Consider the following 10871-nt stretch of genomic DNA (forward strand, 5'->3'; position numbering starts at 1 on the left):
CCTAGACCACCCCTCCCCCACACTCCTAGAACATCCCTCCCCCACACTCCTAGACCACCCTCCCCCACACTCCTGGAACACCCCTCCCCCACACTCCTAGAACACCCCCTCCCTCACACTCCTAGACCACCCTCCCCCACACTCCTAGAACACCTTCCCCAACACTCCTAGACCACCCCTCCCCCACACTCCTAGACCACCCCTCCCCCACACTCCTAGAACACCCTCCCCCACACTCCTAGACCACCCTCCCCCACAGTCCTAGAACACCCCTCCCCCACAGTCCTAGAACACCCCTCCCCCACAGTCCTAGAACACCCCTCCCCCACAGTCCTAGAACACCCCTCCCCCACACTCCTAGAACACCCTCCCCCACACTCCTAGAACACCCTCCCCCACACTCCTAGAACACCCTCCCCCACACTCCTAGAACACCCCCTCCCCCACATTCCTAGACTACCCTCCCCCACACTCTTAGAACACCTTCCCCAACACTCCTAGACCACCCCTCCCCCACACTCCTAGAACACCCCTCCCCCACACTCCTAGACCACCCTCCCCCACACTCCTAGAATACCCCTCCCCCACACTCCTAGAACACCCCTCCCCCACACTCCTAGACCACCCTCCCCCACACTCCTAGAACACCCCTCCCCCACACTCTTAGAACACCCTCCCCCACACTCTTAGAACACCCTCCCCCACACTCCTAGAACACCCCTCCCCCACATTCTTAGAACACCCTCCCCCACACTCCTAGAACACCCCTCCCCCACACTCTTAGAACACCCCTCCCCCACACTCCTAGACAAGTTCTGCCCAAACCCCTCCACCACATCCAAGCCCATGCTCATCAGACCCCTCACTGACCGGGTACAGGCCATCAGAGTGTTGTTGACCTTGCACAGCGGGGTCCCCTGCAAGGTGCTCTGTGGCTGCCACATGCAGTCTGATCACAGCCCAACATGTGGTATTTCAAGGTTAGTCCATCACCGGTACCCAAAAAGTGTATAAAAATCTGAGAAAATATGAGCATGTAATTGTAGTTACAACTTGTTGCTTTTATAATTGCTTTAAGCTTTGATTTGGCCTTTTTCAAAATGTGTACTTTATTCACAAGCCAAATTAGGGAAGTAAAATTTGTATCATTTTTAACCCCGCTATAGTGATTGCAAAACGATACACTCTTGAAACGCAGCGGGAGTGGCGGACCAAGTGTCGCCACAGGCAGGACACGAGAGGGTGTGTCCCCGAGCTCCGTTCTGCAGCCGTAGTTGACGGGGCGGAGCTAACCCCGCTCACATGATTGCAGAGACGCAACAGAAGCTAAAGAAGCAACGGGACTCTCAGCGCTTAAATGGGGGCTGTGTGCAAAACATAAGCTCAGAACCAAAATTAGGCTTTGAAAGAATAAGTACTACATTCAAAAGCTAAGAGGAGCAGATGCTCAGTATTTTCCGCAGAGCTTAGTGCTTTATGAGTGTCCTGCAAAGCCACGTCCAGGGCTGCTGGGCCAGATTAGATCACCGGGCGCTGGGGAGAGACCACATCAAGGACGCTTGGGCGGGAACCCATGGCCACGAAGGTGGCCCGTCCCACTCTCCGGTGACACCGAAGCTACATTCGGGAACCAGCTTGCGAGACGGAAGACCGATCCCTACCCCAGATTGAGCCAACAAAGTATTTTTCACTAAAATTTTACAAAAATGCAGGTACGGCGAGCGGCACAGTGCTTTGAGCACGTACGTGATTTGAACGTGACACAAAGGAAGAAATCCGTTCGGCTCTGTCGCCGACAAACACCACCAGCTCTAAACTGTGCAAAACCAAGAAGGATTGCAGTGTGGACAGACAGGGAGCAGGTACGTATTTAAGGAGATTTCACCAGGATGGGAACCAGCACCCTGCTTTCTTCATCAGCAAAGTCTCGCTTTGGGGAGAAAACCACCAAACATCTGAACCAGCTAGCGCTTAGTGGCACGGTAAACATGACGAGTTTTGTAGCAGTTGGGCACAGAGTGGCTCTGTCACAACAGCAGTTATCTCAAAGCCAGCCTGCTAACTTCGAAGGTAATCTCTTTGTAATCATAGGAGGCGGATTACAAACATCCGCTGTGATTCTTCGAGCGCCGTTAAGCACCGAAGGGCAAGTTGTATCCGGAGTGTTTTATGTGTGGATTGATCACCTAGTGCCCTGAGTGATAAGAAACCAGCTTGGTCCCAATACTTTAAAGAGCAGATTCGCACAGACAAACTTGTTTATTTCCATGATGCCTTTGGGATTTTTAAAGTCCTTCCTGGGAGAAGAATGCACAGACTGAAGGAAGAAAGAGGCCCTGGCCACAGCTGTCTGTCCTCCACACGGTGGCCGGAAGGTTCCCGTGGAACGTGAGTCCGATTCAGCTGTGTTCTCTTCATAGCCTGTCCTTCCACTTGGAGAAATATCCCTAGTCTTCTCTGAGGTCTCTTGGGTCCCATGGGCCGGCCCTGGCTCCAAGCCTGTTTCCTCTCCCCACTGTCCCTCCTCTGGGCCGCTCTTGAGTAAGTTCTGTGGACCTTGCCAGACAAGAGTGTCCCTGCCGCAGGGCCTTGGCACCTGCAGTCTCCTGGGCCCCGAAGGATCTCCCCAGACCTCTGGGTGGGCCACACCTTCCCCTCTTGACGAGGTCCGCCACGCGGCCGCTGGCGCGGCCTGAACTATACCCACTTGCCATTTGTTTACTGTCTGGTGTGAAATTTTTTTAATTCATTTTTTCTTTTAGCGGGGGGCAGAGGAAGAGGGAGAGAGAATCTCAAGCAGGCTCCACGCCGATCACACAGCCCGACTCGGCTCGATCTCACCACCGTGAGCCGAAATTGAGGGCTGGACACTCAGCCGGCTGAGCCACCCGGGCGCCCCTGTCTGGTGTGAATTTTATCTGTCTTGTTGGTGGTGGTATCCCAGGGCCTGGGGTGGGCCGGGAGCCATGGTAGGTGTTCTGCAGATCCTCCAGCATGAATAAATGAAGGAATGAGTGAATGAGTCTGCGTAATAGCTTCTGTCACCCAGACGGGAAAAATGCCTCGTTAAGAAACGACGGCCATCCTTTGGCCACAGACCGTGCTGGGCTCCATTCAAGGGTGTGCGTGTGCACACGTGTGTGTGCGTGTGTGCAAGGTGACTGGCAACGGGAAAGCAGAGGTGGACTGAACACGGCATTTCGGGAAGCAACTGAGTCTCGGTACCCGGAGCAGGGGGTACCCGGCTGGCGTCACTGACCTCATGGGCTGCCCATCCATTTTCTCGTCTTCACCTTTAAAGACCCTGAGATACGTGTCATTGTCACCATAGCACGGGGCAGGACACCCGGGACATCCAGCGTCTACCCAGGGACACAGAGAACCAGGAGACAGAGTCTGGGCAGAAGGAGCAGAGAGACGTCGGGGAGGGTCTGGGGCCCTCCCGCCAGGCGGGGTGTCTGGACCATCTGTCTGAGGGTGTCCTGCCGGCTGCGGCTGGTCCCGGAGGTTTGGCGCAAATGGAGAAACCGAGGGTGCGTAGAAGCTGGCACCTGTGAAGCAACACCCCGCAAGGGCGAGGCCAGGATCCCACCTCCCCCACGGAGAGCCCCCGGACCGTACGGAGCCTGCAAACCGTTTCCAAGCGCTGTGACCGGCCAGCCGTGAAGCCCGTCTGCTCCTGTAGCAGGAAGAGCAGGGCTCAGAGGGCTTTGCCCCACAGGCTCCTGTTCTCGGGGCCCCAGCAGAGCCCCCCGCCAAACACACAGGGGCCAGGCGTTGTGAAAATCTCGCTGAACGAGGAACCAAGACGGGGTGGTTCCTGGGAGAAGACGGCACTTTGCCTTTTGAGAGAGCAGCTTCTGTGCGTAGACAGCCAGCTGACCCCTGGGACGCAGGGGCAGAACGAGAGGGGACACGAAGCCCGGCCTGGACGGGCTCACGAGCCGTCTGGAGACAGGCCAGAAACTGAGCCCAGGGTCCCTGCCCTCAGAGCCTGCCTCCACGTGCCCCATGGTGGAAACACGATTCTCTGGGTTTTGCAAACTCTGGGGGCGGGGAGGAGGTCTGGAAGGTGGCTGGGCTCCGGGGGAGGCGGGGACAGGCAGCATTCGGGTCTCACTGGGCGTCGGCCTGCACCTCGCACGTTTTGCGAGGTCTCTGGACCTAATTTCAACAGAATCTTCACATTCCCGTCTCCAGCACCCCCACTTTACAGCTGAGGAAACTGAGGCTGGGAGGCGAGTGCTCCCGAGCCGCCAGGGCCTGCGTGGATATAGGTGACCAGAGACCCTGGGGGTGGGGACAAAGGCCAGGACACCTGAAGCTTGGTCACCCCCGGGCAGGGGGTCAATAACTGAATTTAAAAATTGGAATTAAAAAAATACATTAAAACACAGAAGAGATCATGACGAATATGAAAATCCACGCGTGTCTTTAAAAGAAATCCAATTTGAAGTTCAGAGAAAGGCTTTGCGGCCAGCAGGCCACCGGGACTGGGGTCCCCGAGTTCCAGCAGCAAAGCGGCCAGAGGCGGCGGTGGCCCTGGTGCCCCCTCAGGTGCCCAGGAGGACAGTGGGGGGCGCAGAAGGCAGTGTGTGTCGGTGGAGGTGAGAGGGCACAGAGGGAGGAGGCCCCCACCCTGAGGCCAGCCCCTCCCCGGGACGGGCTCCATCGGCTGGGCCCGGGTCAGGCCGGCTCTGTGGCAGCCACATCCTCCTGACCCTCGGCCGTCGCCCGCCCTCCCGGCTGTGGGGTCCTCTGCCTTCCCCGCCCCCACCGTGAGGCGGCCTCCTCCAGCCTCCCCCGGGAGCCTCACTGCATCGCCCCCCTCGATCACCCGAAAGGGGAGAGAAAACCGCCCTCCCAGAGAAACCTCGGTCTCCTTCGCCCCCGTGGTCTGTCTCGGGCAGCCCCCACGAGCCCACAGGCGGGTGCCCTCACCGTGTCCCCGACCCCCTCCTCTCCAGAAGCAGGGACGGGGGCCCGGGGGCCACTTCCCGGCTTGCTAAGTGGGCGGAGCCCACAAGAAGGAACGCTCAGCCCCAAGTCCTGCCCCGTCTCGTGCTGCGTCTTCCTTGGCGACTTGGCCGTTTTGGGCAGCAGGACAGGGAGCCCGTGGCGCCGGGGCCGGGTGCCCAGCACCTCCTCTCTCTCCCTGTGGACCCCCGGCCAGGGCAGCTTGGGGACCAGGCTGCTGGCACAGGGCGGGGCCGCCGAACACATCGGTCCTCCTGCCGGAACCATCCAGGGGGTAGCAGCAGCCGCCAGCTTCCCTTGCCCCCGACAGAGCCCGCGTGTTAGATTGTCAACAAAGCCGTTAACGCTGCTGGCGGTTTCCAGTGACACGTAGCGACAGAAACCCCAGGCGAAGGGAAATAGGTCCTTCCCGGAAGAGGCGTCATTTCACCAGCTCACCTTCCAGCTGTAGACAGCTTCATGCGGCCACACGTGGGGCATTCCACAGCCGGGCCGTGGAGTCGTGGCGACCCTGGTGGGAGGTGAGCGGGTGCCCACGACGGAGGTGGACCTGTCACCCACAACAAAAGCGCCGTGAAACAAACGCATCTCCAAGACAGAAACATCACGTCTCTCGAGAAAGAGACGTTTTTCCAAATGGCAGGGCCCTGTCACTCCCAAGCGGGTAGACTCGGGCAGGTGTGCGACGCCCCAGGAGTCCAGAGGAGGGTCGGAAGGAGTCCGTCCGTCCGGGGGAGAGCTGGCAGGACTCTCAGATCCCGCCCCTCGCTCGTGCGTCCGCTGGGCAAACACACGGACGAGCGAGCGAGTGAACCCATGACGGTCTTGTGTCCTCCTGGGACAGGAGGGCCCGCCCAGAAGACAGCGTCACGATGACCGCGTGTCCCCGCCACACAGCACGCTGCGGTGGACGAGGCCCCAGACCCTGCCTGGGGGACAAAGCCATCGGGGCCGGGCCTGGAGGAGCGAGCCGAGAAGGGAGAGAGAGTCTGAAACAAACGGAGCGGTCAAACCAAAGTCTCGGAGGCCCGGTCAAGCGGGAGCACTTGGTGCAGGAGGACCGAGCGGATGTCCGGCAAAGCTGTCCCCCGACTTGGTCGGAGACAGCAAATCAGGGGGAACACAGACAGTCCGGGCAAATTCCGTCGCCCCTTTTGGTCGGAGCCCCTGAAGCGACCCGCATCAGCCCAATCGTGCTTTTTCTCAGCAGTTTCTCAGCTAGGGCAGCTCCTAGGCATCTGGATCCTCCCGGGGCAGGGGGGGCATCTCCGGGGCTCCTGGGGTGTCTTGGGTTCCAGGATACAGAGAGGAGGCCAGACAGGGGGGTCTGGGGCGCTCCCATCAGGAGACGCAGCAGGGGGGAAGCAGGCTGGGCCCAGGTGCAAGGACGGCCTCGCCTCACCGGCTCCCCGTCTGCTCAGCCCACCCCTTCTCGCCCCCTTGCTGCCTGGACCACGTCACGTGGCCCAGCGGCAGGGGCAAGGACTCATCGTCTCACTGATTAAGCAACCGCCTGCTGCGATCCTAAGCCCTCCCCAGGCCCATGGTTTATTTCAGATGTTTCTCATCAAGACCCCAAGGTTCCTGAATTTTAGACGGGTTGCAGCAGAGTCATATTTACAGCAAAGAGGGGCGCCGGGGGGGCTCAGTCGGTTAAGCGTCCGGCTTTGGCCCGGGGCATGATCTCGCAGTTCATGAGTTCCAGCCCCGCGTCGGGCTCTGTGCCGACGGTGAGTAGCTTGGTAGGGATTCTTCCTGTCTCTCTGCCCTCTCCTCTCTCTCCCTCAAAAATAAATAAAAATAATAAACGTGTTTAAGAAAAAGATGTAAAAATTCACGACAAAGAAACACTGTTATGTGTTTCTTCCCCAGCGCAGGAAGTGAGACCGTCTCACCCACGTGACCAGCGTCCCACCACGGGTCACAGGTGCGTCCAGACCCAGAGTCCTGCTCCTGCTTCTGTCGTGTACTTGCTGTGTGAGTCGGATCGAGGAGTTGGTAGCAGAGAGGTTAAGAAGCCTGTTCATCTAAGTAGCGGGCACGAACCCACTCACCTCCTTAGCGTGTTGTTCTGAGAGATGTGCCGTCCGCTACGTGCCCACGGAGCAGAGGGGTTGTGATGGGCTCGGGTGAATAACCCCGGGGGCCGGCGGGGAGCTGCGGGCCCTCCGTGGGGAAGGAGGTCGGTGCCCTGGCAGGAGGGCTGTTCTCTCAGGAACCTCGTCCACAGGACGGAGCCAGGCGGGAATCTGAGGTTGGGCCATCATGTGGGTCACCTCGTCTCACCAGCCACGCAGGGGCTCCCTGGGTACAAGGAGCACATCCTGAGCCCCAGCCCCAGGCAGGAAGCCCGGCCAGAGAAACTCTGTCAGCTCTGGCCTGTCGGCCGGTGAGGGACGCTCCAGCTCGCTCTGGTGGAGCCTGTCCACCTTCCAGCTCAGCCACTGAGCCGGGAACACAGGGAAGGCTTCCTCCCTCTCGGGGCACAGAGGTAAGACACCGGGGACCCTCAGGGCACTCAGTAAACAAAATAGAAGTCAGGGCGAATCTAGGCCCATCACCTCTATGTCGGTTTATAAACACGTATCTGCTAAAATCGCGAAACGTACCTCGGATGTGCTGGCCCACGAGCCCTGGGCCAGGCGTCTATGCCTCGACCCCAGACACGCACACGTGAACCTGGCCACTCCTGGTCCGACGCCTTTATTTCCTCAGATGTGCCAACGTGCGGGGCACGACACGGCTTCCAGTTGAGGAGGGAGGTCAGCGCGGGTGGCGGGTTAGGAATCGTGCACGGGAGGGGCCCGGGCGCCCCACGGGCCAGGCAGCTAAAGGCAGGCGGCCCCTGCCAGCTGGTCCAGGCCACCGTGCCCTTGCAGCAAGGACCCCCGGTACGGCGACTGCCCGCAAAGAGGAGAGGTCGCCCTGGTCCCCGACACCTGCCCCTGCTGCCGGTCGATGCCCTGCCACCGTGAGGGGAGAGCCAGCCAGGTCGGCGCACTGCCGGAGGGTTCGCGGGCCGCCTGGACGAGCCGGCCCCGTGGTCCAAGGCTCGGCCCGCCCAGCCCAGCGCGAGACGCCCCTGCTCCGGCTGACACCCCCAAATCCACCCACGGCCACCACTGCGGCCCCAGCGGCTCCGTCCTTCGGGGCCTTCGAAGTGACCTCCTGACTCACCTCCCCTGTCACTGTCGCCCTCCTGCCGTGTGTCCGGGGAGACCCTCGGGGGTGGCCCCGACCTGCCCCCCGCTCCAGAGGTTGACCCTGGCAGGACACTCAGACGCCCACCGCTGCCAAGGTGCCGGGTGAACGGTGACGAAAGGGGCCGCCCAGTGGCCCCGGGGAGCCCTGCACGTGCCGCTGGACGGAGGCTGGAGCCAGGTGGGCGGTGGGGGCCCAGGGCCCTCCGACGGCGGCTCGCACGGCCCCTGCGGCACCGAGCCTGGGGCTGCACGTGGATGGAGCCTGGACGATGAGGGGTCTCCTCCTGGCTGGCTGGAAGCCGGCTACACCCGCCAGGGGAGGGGGGCAGCAGAGCAGCCAGAGAACACCCAGAGGGTGAGGGGGGGGGGTCCCACTCCTGTGGCCTGATGCTCCCCAGCTGGGGGAGATTCAGAGATGGGACGAAACAGAAAGATGCAAAATGTGTCGACCCTGACCCACTAGCTCACCTGGGGGGGGCAGCAGGAGCCCCACTGTGGGCTTGTGGGCATGCCTCGTGAGGGTGGGACTGGGTGAGGCCCTGGGCCCACGAGGCCGGGACGTCCCTGTCACAGCAAAGGCAGGGGCGAGCGCCGTGGGAGGACCCCACCCCTATACTGACTCTCATGTGGGGGAGGGGGGCGGCGCCCAGGCCTCCCAAAGAAACACGGTCACATTTTCCCCGGAAATTCTGTCAGGTGTTTGGAGAAATGGGGTTGTTTCTTTACTAAAACTGCCCGGGACCTAATTACAGGATGAGGAGTGCTGCTGGGCCAGGAAGGAAGAAGGTAAATGAATGTCAGGCTTCTTCTTGTGGAAAGAAACAGAAAGTGTTACCAGGAATCAGTGGGTGGGCCCGAAAGGGGGATAGAAGCCGAGGAAATGAGGCAAAGGTGGAGGCAGGGGCTCGCGGCCGAGCAGCAGAGAATGTGCTGGAAAAGGCAGCCGACCGAGGCCATTCGCCCTCTGTGTCCTGGGGATCAGCTGAGAAGCTGGTTTAAGGTGCAGGTTCTAGAGGCACCTGGGGGCTCAGTCGGCTGAGCGTCTGACTTTGGCTCAGGTCATGACCTTGTGGCTTGTGGGTTTGAGCCCCACGTCGGGCTCTGTGCTGACAGCTCGGAGCCTGGAGCTTTCATCAGATTCCGTGTCTCCCTCTCTCTCTGCCCCTCCCCTGCTCCCACTCTGTCTCTCTGTCTGTCGCAAAATATAAATAAACATAAATGAAGTGCAGGTTCTAGAACATCAGCCCCCCTTCCTAAGCGCCAGGGTCTGGGATCCCCCACTCCCTCATTCTGTGGCACCCGACATGGAGATCCCGGGGCGAGGAGAAGGGCCCTCTCCTGCTGCCCACACCCGCCCAGACTGGCCCTTCTCTGCCTCCCCCTAAACCTGCCGTGACCTGGGCCCTGACTTCTATTCCCCTTCCCGACCCCATGTGGACCCACATATCAGACGGCTTCCTCTCCCTCCTACTGGGCCCCCAAGCCCCGCTCCAGCCTCCTCTGAGCCCCCTTCGCACCCACCCCGTGCCAGCCCCAACTCCTGACCTCTCTCTCACTCAAGACCCCGGGCCCCCCTGCTCAGACTCACAAGCACATTCTTTTGCCTAGGGCTCAGCCTCAGCAGAGGACAGAACAAGGTCCCTCCTGGGGAGAACCTCCCCGAGACCCCTCCCCAAATGCTTACCTTACGTCTCCCCCCGTCGGCAGCCCAGACCCTTGCTGGTTGCTTCTCTCTCTCTCATCGTGCGGTCACAAGGGGGTCTCGCAGCTCCCGGACAGCCATGCCCTCGGGAGCAGGGGTGCAGGGACCGGCAGGGGAGACCTGGAGACCCCCCTCAGACATCCACGAGTTACTCCACGGAGCTGTCATCCAGCAAGATGACCAGACAGCAAAGGATGCCAAGGAAGGACCTCAGCCGCCCCTTGGCAGGGCCGGAGGGCACGCACCCAAATCACCTGGGGCTGACTTGAGCCAACTCTCCCCTCCAGCATGTGGACATCGGGTCCCCAGTTGCCAGGGCAACCGCATAAAGGACTCACGTGTCCTTCTGCAGTCGAGCGTAATGTCCCTGGACGCTCGAGATGCCAGATCCTAGTAAGACAGGACAAGTGTACCCGGGCGTCACTCAGCCAGGACCACCGGCTGGACAGGGAGGTGTGGAGGCCGGGCTGACCCCTGAGGGCAGGGCGCCCTGGGCACACCTGACGTGCGAAGTGAATGAGACGATTCGGAGAAAGTGGGATTTCGATGTTGGTGAGAAGGAGGACCATCATTTCATTCTTTCAATTTGCAAGAACTTGGGAGGGTTTTTCCTTCTTAGGTTTCTGTCTTTGCCCTGTTGGATATTCGAAGCCTTTAAAGAGAGAATCGAAATGTATTTAGTTTAGAAATGCAGTTTTAAATGTGTTGTGGAATTTAATTAGTGAAGTTTGTAAATAAAACCGAGATTTAATTTGTTCAGCTGGAATAAATCTAACAATGGGGGGGGGGGGGCAGAGGATCCAAAGCAGGGTCCGAGCTGTCAGCACAGAGCCCAACACGGGGCTCAAACTCGAGAGCCACGAGATCACGACCTGAGCCGAAGTCGGTCGGTTAACCGACAGAGCCCCCCTGATGCCCTTATGTCAGCTTCTTCAGCATGATTGCATTTTATAAGACACTTACTAGATTTATAAGCCGGATAAGCAGGT

The 10871-nt window shown here is 59.9% G+C and overlaps 1 long non-coding RNA gene across 2 annotated transcripts; it reads left to right on the forward strand.

Moving 5' to 3' along the window:
* The first annotated feature begins 1304 nt into the window (after window positions 1-1304).
* On the forward strand, window positions 1305-10136 carry LOC131494733 (uncharacterized). Of its 2 annotated transcripts, XR_009253581.1 has the most exons (4): window positions 1305-2388; window positions 2763-2907; window positions 6850-7468; window positions 7830-10136. It is a non-coding gene; the product is annotated as an uncharacterized LOC131494733 (long non-coding RNA). The 2 variants fall into 2 exon arrangements; XR_009253579.1 differs by having other exon boundaries at window positions 1307-2388; window positions 6850-10136.
* The last annotated feature ends 735 nt before the right edge of the window (window positions 10137-10871 follow it).

Source organism: Neofelis nebulosa, chromosome 2 (genome assembly GCF_028018385.1).
Source record: "Neofelis nebulosa isolate mNeoNeb1 chromosome 2, mNeoNeb1.pri, whole genome shotgun sequence".
Classification (NCBI taxonomy): domain Eukaryota; kingdom Metazoa; phylum Chordata; class Mammalia; order Carnivora; family Felidae; genus Neofelis; species Neofelis nebulosa.